Source organism: Schistocerca cancellata, chromosome 9 (genome assembly GCF_023864275.1).
Source record: "Schistocerca cancellata isolate TAMUIC-IGC-003103 chromosome 9, iqSchCanc2.1, whole genome shotgun sequence".
Classification (NCBI taxonomy): Eukaryota; Metazoa; Arthropoda; class Insecta; order Orthoptera; family Acrididae; genus Schistocerca; species Schistocerca cancellata.
In genome coordinates, this window is record NC_064634.1 from 349,854,699 (window position 1) to 349,872,239 (window position 17,541).

The following is a 17,541-nucleotide window of genomic DNA, read 5'->3' on the forward strand; positions in this document are numbered from 1 at the left end:
CCACTTCATATGCGGCGATGGCTACTTACAGTGCGCCAGGCGTATAAAACTTTGTCCACACCATACACTCCTGCATGCCATACCGTTGCTCAGCCTCCTCTGGCAGGGCTATTTCATAACCGGCAACGTGCGACGCAGCCCTATGGGATTCGAGCACAGGATTGCCTCGCTGCGATGTCTATGGCTGGTCTTCATGTTTTACGTCGCGGTTGGAGCAGATTTCCACCTTGGCTCCTTCGGAGACCCAAACTTATTTTAGATTTGACTGATTTTAAGAAAGATAGCACACCAGGTTTTAGATTCCTGTCTCTGTTTTTTAACATTTCAGATGTGCAACACGGTTTCATCGTCGTTTACACTGATGGCTCCAAACAGGAGAATTTCCTTGGGTGTTCTGTAGTGTTCCCTGATCATGTTACCCGGCTTCGCCTCCCTGATGAGTATACCGTTTTCGCAGCGGAGCTCCACGCGATCCTGAAGGCACTGGAGCAGATGAATCGTGTTGAGGGAGATCGATTTCTTCTCTGCTCCGATTCTATTAGTGCCTTACAATCAATGCAGAATCTGTACCCAACTGAGGAGATGGTCCAGCTGATATATGACCAGCTGTACTTGCTCCAACGGCGTGATAAGGAGGTGTCCTTCTGCCGGGTGCCTGGTCATGTAGATATATGGGGCAATGAACAGGCCGATCGGGCTGCCAAGGAGGTCTGCAGAGAACAGGATGTGGTCCAGTGTCCTATTCCCTCGCAGTGTGTCATTTCTGCACCCCACAGGATGTGCATGGAGTTGTGGGAGGAAGAATAGCTGGCGATGACGGCCAATAAACTGCGGTTGGTGAAGTCAACAACTCGGCCGTGGCGTTCCTCCTGCTCAGGCGGGAAGAAGTGACCCTCACGCGTCTTCGGATCGGGCACTGTCCTCTCACACACAGCTTTTTATCACGGCGGGAGGATCCCCCGTTTTGTGATGCTTGTGGTGTGCACATCTCTGTCCGGCACATTTTAACAGACTGCATTTTATACCGTGATGACAGGGCAGAAACACAAGTTGATGGGGATCTGCCCTGTATTTTAGCTAATGATGAGACGTGTGTGTCTAGGGTTTTAAAGTTTTGTGATGTTTCTGAACTCTGGCCTAAACTTTTAGGCTGGAGGTTTTAGTGTATTGCAGAGTGGCTGACTCCTCCCCTTTTTCCTTGCGGTCAGCTAGCTACTTCCATCTGCTATATTTTTTTTAGCTCCCTCTACCACTTTCTTCCTGTGTTGTCCATGTTTTACTGCTGACGACATGCTTCGATGTGAGTCGGCACATATTTTTCAAAGCTTGTTACCTGTGTTTTATGTTCTGTTTTATCTTACTGTTCTGAGTATTTTCTTGACATCCGTCTCACTACGTTACTGAGCGGGCGCTGAAGACCTTGGTGTCGTGCGCCCAAAAACACCCTACTACTACTACGAGAGAACTATTCTACCTTCGATACGGACATGATATCAGTCTGAGCAACTCGAATCATCATTAGGTTGCTACATCTTATATATTTCGTGACACTGATACTTTACATACGGTTCTATCGTTCGAAAGGGAGCGGGCATGTTTCACAGACATTATTTTCTCATAATCATACGCGATTTGGGGTTGACGCAACAGCTTCACTCTTTGTAAGCAAACGTGAGTTTTCCAGTAGGCCGCTTGCTCTTATGTCAGCTACTCCATTGTTTTTTTCCTTTCCTTGCGCCCGCATTAACTTAATTCTTCCCGGACGCGCTCTGAAGATTCCTTCACGCTCTTTGGCTGCCGCTTATTTGTTTTTATCGATAAGCGCTTCGGAGAAGGGCCCTTTAAGTTGTAATAGCAATAACACCGCTCCACAAACACAGGCCGCCGTGCGGTCGTATACATTCATCGCTTCCGCCTCCGATGCGTCGGATATAGAAGTCGGGCGCCCCGAGAAAAAGAAACGGACGCTCGGAAACAAAAACGTGACCACTGGTGCTCTAAAAACGCGCCGTCGAGGAGGGGGGGCCGTGCGCGGGGGCGGTCCGCTTGCTAGTAAACAAACAGCAGAAAAAGGACAACACGATAAGAGATTTAATGAGTGACACATCCCGCCGGTCGTGGCGTCGGCGTGATTGCGCTCTCGGTAACGAGGCGGGCGCGTGGCAGCGGGGGAGGTCCACACTTGGCTCGAGCCCTCGACCTGTGCGAGGACACGCACTCTGACCGCAGCACATAGTACCGCAGCGCTGGCGGCAGGGCTGAGGGCACCTACTGTTGCCAGGTCCAGTTTTCAGCAAACTGGGACTTGAGGACTTAAGGCTTAAGAAATCGGCGGGACAATGACCTGAAAGCTTAGATACAAAAAAGGTCGTAAATTTTCGATCATTAGACATCATTTTTCTTTAATACAGGTGTACATACGAAATCTCCCCTATTCCCGAAAGCAATTAAAGAAAACTAAGACGTACAGGGGTTTCACAAAAACTTAGTAAGGATGCTCCGACTTTTAGGGGTGTTATTATCCGCCCCGCGTAAGCCCTACGCGGGGCGCCAAATATTCCGACTATTGGGCACTTCGAACAATTCTAGAGTACATGAAATTTCCGAAAAGAGTTTCGGAATGTGACAATGGCGGTAACCAAGGCAGTTGGAATACGATGCGCGAGAAGGTTATAATTAATCAATAAATTAAAGGGACGCCTCGGCGCATCCACGAGCTGTAAGTTTCGAAACATTCAGCAGCGTGGCTACTATTGTTACTGCACCCACGTCGCTGTTTTCTGAAATACGTTTCAACTTCCCTGCGCCTCTTGCCCACTGACAGGTCGCAACGTCTCTTAGTACTTAGTGCTTACATTCTAGGAAAGAGATCCAGCCTCCTACCTGCTCGCTTCTTCCTGTAGTTGTTCGATTCGCAGTGAGAAAGAAAACGCGGGACGTGGGTGACTTAAGTGCGTACACAGTGCACGTCGACGTACTCAGTTGTGGAAGTCACTGGAAATACGACTGTTAAGTGATTTACACAGGCTGGGCAAAATAAAACTGACCTTTCCACTTTGAGCTAAGCAGCACAGCTTACAGCCTCCACATCCGGGGCAAATAATTTAAGTTGGGTTGGCAATGGTAATATGCGTGAGATATTTCCCAGGCTAGTTTTATTTTGCCACCCTATAGAATAAGCATCTATTTCCAAGCACAATTAACATAACAAATTTGATGTAACCTTTCTGCAAATTAGGAATATTAATTAAGTAAACTACAATAACAAGCCTACACATCGAATCGACCCTCGTTACGTTTTGAAGTTTCATTCACATTCATAAGAAACGAAAAGTACTCAGTCCTTTATTATGCTTGTTTCTTCATGTGGAACAGTTTACACACTCGGTTTTCTAGTAGGCGAACTGATGGGTTATAGATGTCAGGAACTTCATTCCCTGGAAGGGAAAAAAAAGGTTGTGTTGAACACGGTTACACCAGGTTCTTAGTTTTCTTTCCCAGGGTTTGTCACAAAGCTCTAATTATAACCTTGAAAAAGTAACTTAACGTAATTAATTTTTAATTTTCACAGACACAGGCCAGCAGTTTTGGTACACATTGGAATTCTCGCGGCACAGTACCGTAGGAAGCCGCCGGAGGAGGGAAAACGAGATGGTACAGCTCACTGATAAAATGGTGTAGAAGTTAGCCCCACTCGAACCTTGCGTGGAAGTGATGACAGGAAAACGTGTGTCTGAATGCGACCATGAAAGTCGACAACAGTCAACAAATGAACATGAGAAGACACCACACTGGATTTTGTCGTACTTCGTTGTCTAACGCGTTTTGACAGGACGACATTTCGAGACAACAGCGAATTGAAAACATCAAAAACACGTCACACTTGGGTACGCTTTGGTATGAGTTAATGAAACATGGTGGCAGAAACCCACAGGAGATCTGAAGATCAACAATAATATTCTAGTGTTGTATGTCTTCACTACGGTCGCGTGGTTAGGAACGTGGAGTCAGAGTCGAAAGAAGTAGGTTTGTATCCTCCTATATGATTTCTTTTTTTCCATATTTGCCTTTGTAATAGATTTTGGAACTTCCTTATTAATATAACAGATATATTATCTACAAAAATTTTTACGTACGAGACGGTGTTCTATTTTCGATTTTGTGACTTCCACCTGATTAAAAAAAATGTTCAAATGTGTGTGAAATCTTCTGGGACTTAACTGCTAAGGTCATCAGTCCCTAAGCTTACACACAACGTAACCTAAATTATCCTAAGGACAAACACACACACCCATGCCCGAGGGAGGACTCGAACCTCCGCCGGGACACAGGCGCACAGTCCAATCACCCGCTCCTCCTCAAATTTTTGCACGACATTGTTACTAGTGACAATACCTTGGTTTGCCTAAAACTCCAGGGGCAAAGCGCCAGTCTATGTAGTGGCACCATTCACAATTCGCAAGGGAACTGGCGTGGTGTCAGAATCTACACTGCCTACGCCACGCCGCTCGGAACAATCTTCGTGGATATTTATTGCTGTGCCGGACGAAAATACACTCGTCAGTACAACGGAGGCTTCTTTGGTTTGTTCCGGACGGAGATAGGCTGGAACTATAACGCCCAAGATATTAGTTAATTTTATTTCAATATAGATATGAAGTTTTACTCAAGACAACCAATTTCGACAGGAATGTTCTGAGTATGACCTGATTAAAAAAATTAAGAATGGCAATGACAGTCGTATTCTCGCTTATTACAAATATTTGGCTACTTCATTTCGGTTTCCGAGAGTGTGGTTAGGCGGGAACCTAGGAACACAGCCGGCCGCGGTGGCCGTGCGGTTCTGGCGCTGCAGTCCGGAACCGCGGGACTGCTACGGTCGCAGGTTCGAATCCTGCCTCGGGCATGGGTGTGTGTGATGACCTTAGGTTAGTTAGGTTTAAGTAGTTCTAAGTTCTAGGGGACTTATGACCTAAGATGTTGAGTCCCATAGTGCTCAGAGCCATTTTTGAACCTAGGAACACAGCTTAAATGGTTGCGAGTTGAACGTGCAGCAATGAGAGTTATAATATTCTCGCTTGTCACAAGAATTTAGCAGCCTTTTTTCTCGTTGCGATTTGCGAGAGTACACTCATACACGTGACAAGCTGGCCTCATTGGCAGGCTGTATGACGTCATCATTTCTGCGTAAGAAAATGGACATCGATTGCCACAATTTGTTGTGTGACTCGTGTACTCTTGGTAACGCCAAGCGAGGATTTCTAACATGTAGGACTGCAGTCATGTACGTGCAAACAAACAAAAAAACCTGTGCAAAATTCTACCAGGCGGCTTTCTCTTCCATTTCTTATTCCCAATCCATATTCACCTACTACGTTTCCTTCTCTCCCTTTTCCTACTGCCGAATTCCAGTCACCCCACACTACTGAACTTCACTTTTTTTTCCGAGGTGATAATCACATCGTTACGAGCGCCCTCGAATAGTGACACGATGACGATGCTACAGTGAGGGATATTCGACCTCCTACACAAGGGTACCGACAGTTATAGCGGTACATGACACACAGTAGGCTCGCTGTGTGTAAAGTGGTAGAAGTTTGAGCACTACGGTACTGATTGGCAGCGGCGGGTAGGTGTCCGTGGAGTGGCGCAGGGGCCTTCTGGTGGCGGGGCGGCGGCAGATGCTCGCTGCCGGCTATCGTGGTATCACCTGGCGGCTCCTTCACAGGACATCTGCCGCGCGCCACCGCCGCCCGGCGCAGGGGTGCAAACGTGGCGGCACGCGCCGCCGGGGTGGCCGCCCTGCTCTCGTGCTGTCTGCCCAGAGTTTCTACGCGTCTCTTCCTACCCACAAAAGTTTCCCGTGTAGCTTTTCCTGTCCTTTTTGTGTATATATAGAGTGAGCTGCAAATAATAAAAATTATATCGTTCCTAGGGTCATTGAACTAAAAACGGAGGTTTTTCCCATATGTCGATGTTGATATGGTACACTACGTGATCAAAAGTATCCGGACACTGGCTGAAAATGACTTAAAAGTTCGTGGCGCCCTCCAACGGCTATGCTGGAATTCAATATAGTGTTGGCCCACCCTTAGCCTTAATGATAGCTACCACTCCCGTAGGCGTACGTTCGATCAGGTGCTGGTAGGTTTCTTGGGAAACGGCAGCCCATTCTTCACGGAGTGCTGCACTGAGGAGAGGTATCGATGTCTGTCGGTCAAGCCTGGCACGAAGTCGGCGTTCCAAAATATCCCTTAGGTGTTCTATAGGATTCAGGTCAGGACTCTGTGCAGGCCAATCCATTACAGGGCTGTTATTGTCGTGTAACCACTCCGCCACAGGCCGTTCATAATGAACAGGTGCTCGATCGCGTTGAAATATGCAGTCGCCATCCCCGAATTGCTCTTCAACAGTGGGAAGCAAGAAACTTAAATCATCAGTGTAGCCCCGTGCTGTGATAGTACCACGCAAAACAAAAAGGTGTGCAATGCCCCTCCATGAAAAACACGACCACACAATATCACCATCGCCTCCGAATTTTACTGTTGGCACTATACAAGCTGGCAGGTGACGTTCACCGGGCATTCGTCGTACCCACACCTTGCCATCGGATCGCCACATTGTGTACCGTGATTATTCACTCCACACAACGTTTTTCCACTGTTAAATGTTTACGCCCCTTACGCCAAGCGTTCGTCATTTACTGGCGTGCTGTCTGGCTTATGAGCAGCCGCTCTACCATGAAATCCAAGTTTTCTCACCTCCCGTCTACCTGTCATAGTACTTGCAATTTGGAATTCCTGTGTGACGGTCTGGATAGATGTCTGCCTATTACACATTACGACAATCTTCAACTGTCGGCGGTCTCTGTCACTCCACAAACGATGTCCCTGTACGCTTTTATGCTGTACGTGCCCCTTCACGTTTCCACTTTCTCTATCGCATCGAAACAGTGGACCTAGGGATGTTTAGGAGTGTGGAAATCTCGCATACAGACGAATGACACAAGTGACAATCAAGTCCGTGAGTTCCGCGGAGCACCCCATTCTGCTCTCTGAGGTCGCTGATATGGATTAGCTGGCAGAAGGTGGAAGCACAACACACCCAATATGAGATACATATGTTTTTGGGGGTGTCCGGATACTTTTGGTCAGACAGTGTACGTGGCAATGTAGCTGAATTTCATAAAATCCATAACTGTGAAGCGTACTTCTAAGTACTGACACAGTACTGGACGAAAAATATCGATATTTAACGGATACCATCGTAGGAAAAGTATTGTACTCATAAAAGTATCGGAAGAGAGTTATCGATACCTTGAGGTGACGATGCTTACCTTTGATAAAAAGATTAGAGCAGATACACTATGTTGGTTCCTATATTTCCATTCCTGTTTCTAAAGTTTATGAATTAAACTGGTGTCTAAGTTCGCTGCTTGTTTACGTAAGTTTAATAAATGCAACAGGTACACATAAGTCAGCAATAGCATATTCTCCTACACTATTTACAACCAGTTTGCCAAACTGGGGAAGTTTTCGATTCCGCAGTTGCAGAAATACCGCTGTTTTGAAGCGAAGAACTCGTCGAGCCATTTCCGGAGCGCTCTTTCATCCCTAAAGCAAGTTCAAAAAATGGTTCAAATGGCTCTGAGCACTATGGGACTTAACAGCTGTGGTCATCAGTCCCCTAGAACTTAGAACTACTTAAACCTAACTAACCTAAGGACATCACACATATCCACGCCCGAGGCAGGATTCGAACCTGCGACCGTAGCAGTCGCGCGGTTCCGGACTGCGCGCCTAGAATCGCGAGACCACCGCGGCCGGCCTAAAGCAAGTTCCTAGGTTGTTCGACAGAGAGCGGAAAAGGTGATAATCCGAGGGTGCAAGATCGGATGAATAAGATTGGCGCGAAATGACTTCCCAACCCAAACACCTACACAGTTTCTTTCATCAGTCTAGCAGTACGTGGGCGGGCGTTAGCGTGGAGTGGCGTCACTTCTCGCAGTCTTTCAGGTGGTCTTTCTCCGGACTGCGTCTGCAAGGCGTATCAGTTGTTGATAGCAAATGTTAACAATGTTGTTTACACCTCGGGCAAGCAGTTCTTAACACACCACACCGTCACTGTTCCACCAGATGCCTAGCATTATGTTTTGTGGCTGCGCGAAGGTCTTTGTAAGGAGAGTTGCTGCTTTGTTTGGGCTCAGCCGTTTCTTTCTTTCCTTTGTCAGCCTAGAGACACCAGTAATGATACTGGGTAGGAATGGTTAATCCTGTTCACGATCTAACTGATGACGAGCAGGCGCAGACGCACATGTCGCCTCACACTGATTTCTGCAATTTTGGCTTAGAGCATGCCGTACGCATACGGCCGATTATTGAACCTTCCTCATTCCGTGTAAATGTCGCACGATGGTGGAATGACTATAGTTCATCACATTTGCTAGTAACGAGTATAGTTGGGCACTAATGTCAAAACAATCCTCACAGAACGAGAGAACGATTTCCTTGCCGTGCTTTGTCCAGCGGCATTATCCTCATTTATGGCAGAAATGTTTGTGGCTGCCTCCACTGCTGTTACCCCTCTACTCAACTCGAGCAGAAAAACGTGCCAGAAATGTTCCTATTTCTCCCCTTGGCCCTCGATATTCTACCGTCCACAGATCCACTCACTGTCTCCAGATAACAAAATGATGACATGTAAGCTCACGCAGCAACAGCATACTACAAATAAAAAACTACAATATATAAACCCATAGCAACCGCAATAACAATATGCAAAATAAAAACGCTACGAACTTACGCACCAACCTAATATAATAGTCAGTTTTTAAAAGTTTAAAATACCGGGTGATCAAAAAGTCAGTATAAATTTGGAAACTGAATAAATCACGGAATAATGTAGATAGAGAGGTACAAATTGACACACATGCTTGGAATGACATGGGGTTTTATTGGAACCAAAACAATACAAACGTTCAAAAAATGTCCGACAGATGGCGCTTCATCTGATCAGAATAGCAATAATTAGCATAACAAAGTAAGACAAAGAAAATATGATGATCTTTACAGGAAATGCTCAATATGTCCACCATCATTCCTCAACAATAGCTGTAGTCGAGGAATAATGTTGTGAACAACACTGTAAAGCATGTCCGGAGTTATGGTGAGGCATTGGCGTCGGATGTTGTCTGTCAGCAGCCCTAGAAATGTCGGTCGATCACGATACACTTGCGACTTCAGGTAACCCCAAAGCCAATAATCGCACGGACTGAGGTCTGGGGACCTGGGAGGCCAAGCATGACGAAAGTGGCGGCTGAGCACACGATCATCACCAAACGAGGCGCGCAAGAGATCTTTCACGCGTCTAGCAATACTTTATTTTTTTTGTTTTTTGTTTTTGTTCTAATAAAACCCCCGTGTCATTCCAAGCATGCGTGTCAATTTTTACCTCTTTATCTACATTATTCATTGGTTTATTAAGTTTTCAAATTTATACTTACTTTTTAATCACCCGGTAGAACAATACGACCGTTATATTTACTAGTGTTTCTTTTCCGCTTCAGTTTAACGTTTAAAGAAAATGGAACTTCTAACATGGAATTATAGAACAAATTATCAGAAAATAAGAACAGTATCCAAAAGTAAATAAACACTATTTTCTGTTCTGTACAGCAGATAGAACCATATGAACAATTGATGTAGCAAATGAACAGGTGTCAATAAATAGCGTACAATGATCCAAATTTTTGCGTATATGTGTTGATGAAAACTTGAACTGGAAAGATCATGTTACTGTGTTTCTCTAACAGAGAAATCGAAGGAGTCCAGCTACTGCTGCTCGTCGTGTAGTTGGTAGTCTTGAAAACAAGCGAATCAGCCCCTGACACAATTTGCATATCTTCACTCAGTAATATCTTACGCTACAATTTTGTGTGATAACTCAGAAAGGCATTATCGTTTGCACAAAAGCTAGCAGTAAGAATAATATTTGGTTTCTACCAGCGATCGTCATGTCGGTACCTCTCCAAATAGTTGGAGTTTTCCATCACAATGCATGAACGACCGCTTGGTAGAAAGAAATGCCTCCCAATTTTTTAAGCTAATACTCGTAAGGCTTCTTAAATAAAACAACCTTAGTAACGTTTGACATTGTTCTTCGTTTCTACATATTTATTTCTCAACATAGTCACCCCGGCGACGAATACATTTCTTCCAGCGACACACTAGCTTGTTGATATCGTCACGAGAGAATGTTCGACTTTACTGACGGAGTTACAGGTCCATTTCTGCTCGCACTGCTTCATCGCTATGAAAGTGAAGTCCTCGAAAGTATTCTTTAAATTTTGGAAGCAGATGAAAATCGGATGGGACCAAGTCCGAATTGTATGGAGGATGATCGATGACGGTGAACCCTCGGCATCAGATCGTTCCAAATGTTGCACCGCTCGTCTTTGGTATGGCGTCGTCATGCTGAAGGAGAACGTGTTCTTCCATGTGTGAGCGAATTTATCGAATTCGTGCTTTCAGTCTTCTGAGGGATCTCTCCCGCTCCGACATACTTACCTCGCACACCACCATGTTACATGCCTCAATCCGGAACCCTCAAGCGGTAGAGGGCTGCAACATGCATCAGCAAAGCGCAAAAGTCAGCCAAGAAATATGCATGACATGTGACATCTCAACCGATATTGAGAACAGAATAAAAAATTCGGAGACGATACTTTCCAGCGTTCCCTCGTTTCCGATAATGAAATTTGTCATAAATAATACGTCACAATTTGAGGACAGTGATCTCCATACGTAGAACAATGGAGGAAAATGTGACCTCTGCTACCCATTAATAAAACTGCCAGTTGGTCAGAAAGGAGTTCAGTATGCAGCTACAAACTTTTTGATCATTTGCCCAATAGCATAAATTGTCTCACAGATGATCATGATCATGATGATGATCATGATGATGATCATGATGATCATGATGATGATGATGATCATGATGATGATGATGATCATGATGATGATGATGATCATGATGATGATGATGATCATGATGATGATGATGATCATCATGATGATGATGATGATCATGATGATGATGATCATGATGATGATGATCATCATGATGATGATCATCATCATGATGATGATGAAGAAGAAGAAGTACTCCCATACTACTTGACAGAGCGTAGGGGAGACCCGCACTGCCGTACTAGGCAAGGTCCTAGTGGAAGTGGTTTGCAATTGCCTTTCATCGACCGTAATGGGGATGAATGACGATGATGATGACGACGACAACACCACCCAGTTACCTCAAGACAGGTGAGAATCGCTAAGCCCGCCGGGAATCGCACCTGGGACGCGGTGCTCGAGAGGCGAGAACGCTACCGCGAGACGAGCTCCGGACGTCTCACAGATAGCAAAAAATATAAACTCGTCCATGAAATAGTAATTGCTCAGAAGTCATAATTTAATGTTAAATGTAAGATTTGTTGTCTCACAGATCGCAAAAGCAAATCTCACATTTAACATTAAATCATGATTTCTGAGCAATTACTATTCCATGGACGAGTTTATATTTTAAAACTGATAGCTCGTATAAAACGTAAAACTTGTTTTCAATTGACATTGCATGAGTATGACGGAAATAATTTGTTCATTGGTGCTGGCACTGCCGGTAGCGTGGCCGAGCGGTTCTAGGCGCTTCAGTCCGGAACCACGCTGCTGCTACAGTCGCAGGTTCGAATCCAACTTCGTGCATGGATGTGTGTGACGTCCTTAGGTTAGTTAGGTTTCAACTAGTTCTAAGTCTAGGTGACTGATGACCTCAGATGTTAAGTCCAAAAATGGCTCTGAGCACTATGGGACTTAACATCTATGGTCATCAGTCCCCTAGAACTTAGAACTACTTAAACCTAACCAACCTAATTACATCACACACATCCATGCCCGAGGCAGGATTCGAACCTGCGACCGCAGCGGTCACGCGGTTCCTGACTGAAGCGCCTAGAACCGCACGGCCACAACGACCGGCAGATGTTAAGTCCCATAGTGCTTAGATCCACTTGAGCCATGTCAATTATTCCATTATTTCTCTCTAATTTTAGCTAACGCTCGTCGAACCTAAAACACTTGTTTTCAAAATCCACCATTTGAGTTTCTTTTGGCGAATGGTCGTAAGTCCGTCGCTAGTTAGTAATTTTTAATCGGAACACACATCCAATTTTATAGAAACCACGAAGTCCAGCGCGACCTATACATCGAGTGTTATTTTTCCCCTTTCTCGCATGTTTCGTAGAATATATACTAGTATTTCTGATTGTTGTGCTGTGTTTTGACTAGTGTTAGTGTATTGTCATTGTGATGTCACTTATTATTCATCGTTTTTATAATCTGCTTAAATGATTAGAGTTGATGGTTATCAATATTATTTTGTTCATGAATCCGCGAAAGGCTTTATTTGTGTGTAAGCGTTCATTTCATGTGTATCTTATACGCAATATTCGTAGTATTTTGATTCAGTGTTTTGTTTTACACTAGCTTTACCCGATGACAAAAAATATAACTGCTTTCTTGAAGTAATATTCGGAACAGCATCTGTGCCTTATCGTGTCTAGCAATGATCTGTTTGCGTTTCGATTTTTTTTTATACCAAATGTTTCAAAACTCGTGCGACCAGAAAGCACTGATTTTACAGCTACGTCCATACTCTGGAAATCATGTACGAGGCATTAGTTCCGTCGCAGTCGTGCATGGAGAACGGGAAGAATGACTTACTTCAGCTCCTCCGTGCGCTCTGTAGTTAATGTAAACATTTCTTCGTGGTCCATATTTAAATGGTATGAAGGATGCTGCAGCAGTTTCCGTACTTATCCTTGGAACTGGAAATTGTCAGCGCGTCCACCTATATATATATATATATATATATATATATATATATATATATATATATATATATATATATAGAGCCTTTTGAACCAATTATTCCCTTTCTCGTTCCACTTGCAAATGAGGCGAGTGGAAAACGCCTGTCTATATGCTTTCTCTTCCCTTGTCTTCGCCCGAGCGAGGTGGCACAGTGTTTAGCACACTGCGCTCGCATTCGGGAGGACGACGGTTCACATCCACGTCTGGCCATCCAGATTTATCGGTGATTTCCCTAAATGACTCAAATCAAATCCTGGGTGGTTCCTTTGAAAGAGCATGCCGAATTTCGTTCCCTATCCTCGAACCGATCTGAATTTTGTTCCGTCTCTAATGACCTCGACGTCGACGGGACGTTGAACTCAAATTTTCATTCCTTATGTTGTCTTCGCGGAACAGACGCGAGATGTACGTTGGTGGCATTAGAATCGTTCTGAGGTCTTTCACAAACGCCTGTTGCTGAAGTGTGTTTAGCGAAAAGAATGTCGTCTTCTCTCCAGGGATTCCCGTTAGGGCACAGAGCGTATCCGTAATACTCACGTGATGATCCAAGCTATTAGTAACGGTTTGCAACATTGTTTTCGTTCATTTATTGGCTTTCAGGACGTACCCATAAAGCCATCTCAACAATGGAACGTCATTTATGACGATACGAACGTATGTACAAAATAATACCCAGTTCCCGTGTGTAGAAAATCTCCGGCTTTGCCGGGGATCAAACCCGGGCCCGTTCGCTTAACCATCCACCGGCTCTGAATTGCTCCAATGTTTTCCATTAATCCGATCTTGTGGGGATCCGAAGCACCCGAACAGTAGTCAAGAATGGGTCGCACAAATTTTCTGCGTGCGGCTTCGTTTACAGATGACCCACCTTTTCTGTAGTTCTCCCAGTAAACCGAAGTCTGTCATTGGCGTTCCCTACAACCTTGGTGGTCATTTCATTATACTTCGCTTTGCTGCGTCACACCTAGATATTTCATCGATGCCACTGTCAACCAGCACACCAACTATACTGTATCAGAATATTATAAAATTGTTATTCCTACTCATTCCTATGAACTTACAATGTCTCTGCATTTAGAGCAATCTGCCATTCATCACACGGAACAGACATTGTCTCGAAATCGCCCTGTATCCTTCTCTGGTCCCTCAACAACGATCTTCTCCCACGTGCTACATCGTCGCCAACAAACAGTCGCAGACTGCTGCTAACCCTATCAGGCAGATCAAAGGGTACTGCGGAGAAATAGCTTAGCCAGAGCCTAGGACTTTGTTTCGAGGATGAATCCTCGCTCTGCAGCTGAATCTCTCTGATTTGTAAAAATAATGACAGATCACCACGCACTCCGCCGCAGAGTGAAAATTCATTCTGGGCGAAGGTTGCCAAACCTTGCGCCATTTCGAAATTTTATCAAAATCTGACCGGATATTTCTGCAACTTTTTCCACTTAGTACTTCATTATACAGTAGGTAACTGCATCGTCAGCAAAAGTTTGGCGTTACTGCTAGGTCATTTAGGTAACAATATACACGTCATTCAGTAGATGAACTACATCACGGTTTCAGAAAAGGCATTGTAACGGTCTCCAGTAGCGCCTGGTGGAATTTCGATGCAGGCGCCTCTCCCAACTTGCCCGGAAGGTCGGACGAGAGCAGCGTGAGAGTTTTTGTGCCGCGTGGCGCCGAACAGCGGGTCTAGCCGAGAAAGAATTTCCACCCCCTGCGCGCCCAGCCACCCTCCCTGTGATATATAGTGCGCCGCTACCCCGCCAGGGGGCTCCACCGGCTGCCGGGGTGTTCGCTACAAGGGCGCAGGGGTGTCACAAGCGTTTCCAGTTACGCGCCGAAATAGGCATCGGTGTTCACGCAGAGGGCTATACCAAAAATTCAACTTCGTGGCTAGCTCCTATTTGTATTTCGTTTCTACCCCCGACAATGCAGTGAACTACGTCAGCGCAGAATACTGCCGTAAATGGTTTAATAGAATTATAGACGTAACGCTCGATGAGTTACCAATACCTAACGTTTTAGACATTAGCCTTGCTCGGATAAATGTAATTTAATAAATGAAGTAGACAAAATTTGGAGAATTTTTTTGATTCAACAGAAATTATACTTTTAAAAGCCAAGTACGTATGTTTTATGCAGATACCTGATTTAGCAAGATCTGAGGCACGAGACCCTCTCACGTATTTTCAATTAGGTAATCAACTTTATTTTCAATTATCTGTGTCGGAGTGTTTACCCGCTCATATGCAAAAGGTGCGTATTTACATTCACATGTCACAAGGCGAATGTGAGCTCCGATATTTGCTTTCAGTAGTCGGTTTTCCTCTTTTTTCTTGTCGTAGGCGTGCCTGCTGAAATCTTAATATTCAAACGGTGTTTCGATGTCTCCTACGCGTCATGTTCCATGATAAAATGTTTATCTGACAGGAAATGTAAATGACAGTCAATTTTTTACACGTTGGAGTGCCCAATATTGATCCTTAGGTAGCGTTCGTGTTTCTTCTGAATTATTATGTACCAGTAACAATATTAGTTAAGAGGTTATATACTATGTATTGTCTAAAAGTAGGGAAAGTGAAAGTTTTAAAAGAAAGTTTAAACTGGACAGATTATATTTTATAGAACGAGCCATTTAGGTTATAAATGACGCAGCTAAGCCTAGGGAGAATCAGATATCAAGAAGCGTGTAATGATATGTTAATAAAAATTATATTCGTGACTAAGACAATTCAGTGCTAATGATGGGCACAAATTTCTTAAGAGGCTTCTTGTTAAAAATTCAACACTGTGTGTGTGTGTGTGTGTGTGTGTGTGTGTGTGTGTGTGTGTGTGTGTGTTTAGCATGCAAGGAAGAAGGGAACGAGCTTATGAGACATGGAATGTGATTTCTAATGCGGTATCATTTCACTGATGCGCTGGTTTTATTGAAGTCGTCAAACTCCTCACGAAGATGGGTCTATACTTATCTCTTATATCGAATTGTGAATGAAAACAGTTTCGGAATATTTCCTAGGCGTTTCTTTACTTTCTTTTTAGATTGCAATTCGTTTTCCTGTGACTGTTAATTGTAGCCACGTATCTCTAGTTAATGAAACTTTTCATTGTCATTAAAGTGGGCATGTTGCTGTTGTTATTACATGTGAGGAGTCCAAACAGTGTTCCAAGTGCCTGTATGGAATCCAGTTACTACAGTGATTCCTGTATGTACACATACGACTGGACTGCTCCGGACGCTCGATGTTCTGGGCCTGAAGGACACACACTACTGAGGCTTTGACCCTAAAAGGGGGCAGTCAAATGAAAACAGAGCACTCGCCGCATCGGGACCAATTCCGAAGCAATCAATACACCCGTTAAGACATTTATCCCACTGGGAGACAACGCAATCAGTTCCTGTTTCGAAAACGCGGTCGTAGGCTGGCGTATTCACAAGTGCTCCCATTCTTGCGCTTCCACGTCCGACTGAAACCAACGTCAACCCATGTCTTTGATCAGGTCGAAATTGATGTGAAAATCACACAGTCGAACGGTCCTTGTTGTATTGAGGTGGTTGCGGAAGTTATTGTGCAACAGGATGGTTCCGTACGACAGCATTCTTGCGAGTTTAGGCTGTATGGCGTGTCAGAGTTTCTGCAAAGTGTCTTCATAGCGCTGCGCATTGATTGCGGCTCTACGCGCGTAGAACTCAACGAGCAGAGGGGACCGACCGTCGAAGTTGCACGAGTACGCCCGCCCCCACACTGCCAATCGGGCGAAGCCTGCGCTTCAGCGATTTGGTTGGGAAACCACGCAACGTTCTCCGCACAGCCCGTATCGTTCACAGCGTGATTTTTCACGTTGTTAGCGACCTGATGAGACATATGTCGAGGTCGGGTTCAATCGCGCCACGAAGTGCAAGAGTGGATGCGATTGTTGATCTGTCAGTGGCCGACCGCGTTCTACGAAACAGGAATTGATCGTCTTATTGCTAAGTGGGATAATATAATAATGCGAGTGGTGATTACTTTTGAATGTAACTATTCCATGATCCTGATTTAGTGTGTTTGCTTTTCATTTAAGTGCCTCTCACAGTAGCCTAAATGTTTCCAAAAACGGCAGCTGATGGTGTATATATTCCTAAACCAATTACATTTTATGCTTATCCATTACGGATATTTTAGAACCGTGACTGTATATTGAATGTAAATAAGTTATACACAACTGCAACCAGTCGGTGACTGGTTGCAGTTGTGTATAACTTATTTACATCCAATTACGTTTGTTTCGATGTAAATAGACTGTATAGCGACGCACCATCGACTGTCTTACACATTCAAGGAATCGAGGAATTTGGCGTACTATTTCTGTGATATCATAGCTAACACTTGGTTCAAGAATCCTGAAAGAAGGTTGTATACATGGAAGAACCCTGGAGATACTAAAAGGTTTCAGATAGATTATATAATGGTAAGACAGAGATTTAGAAACCAGGTTTTAAATTGTAAGACATTTCCAGGGGCAGATGTGGACTCTGACCACAATCTATTGGTTATGCTCTGTAGATTGAAACTGAAGAAACTGCAAAAAGGTGGGAATTTAAGGAGATGGGACCTGGATAAACTGAAAGAACCAG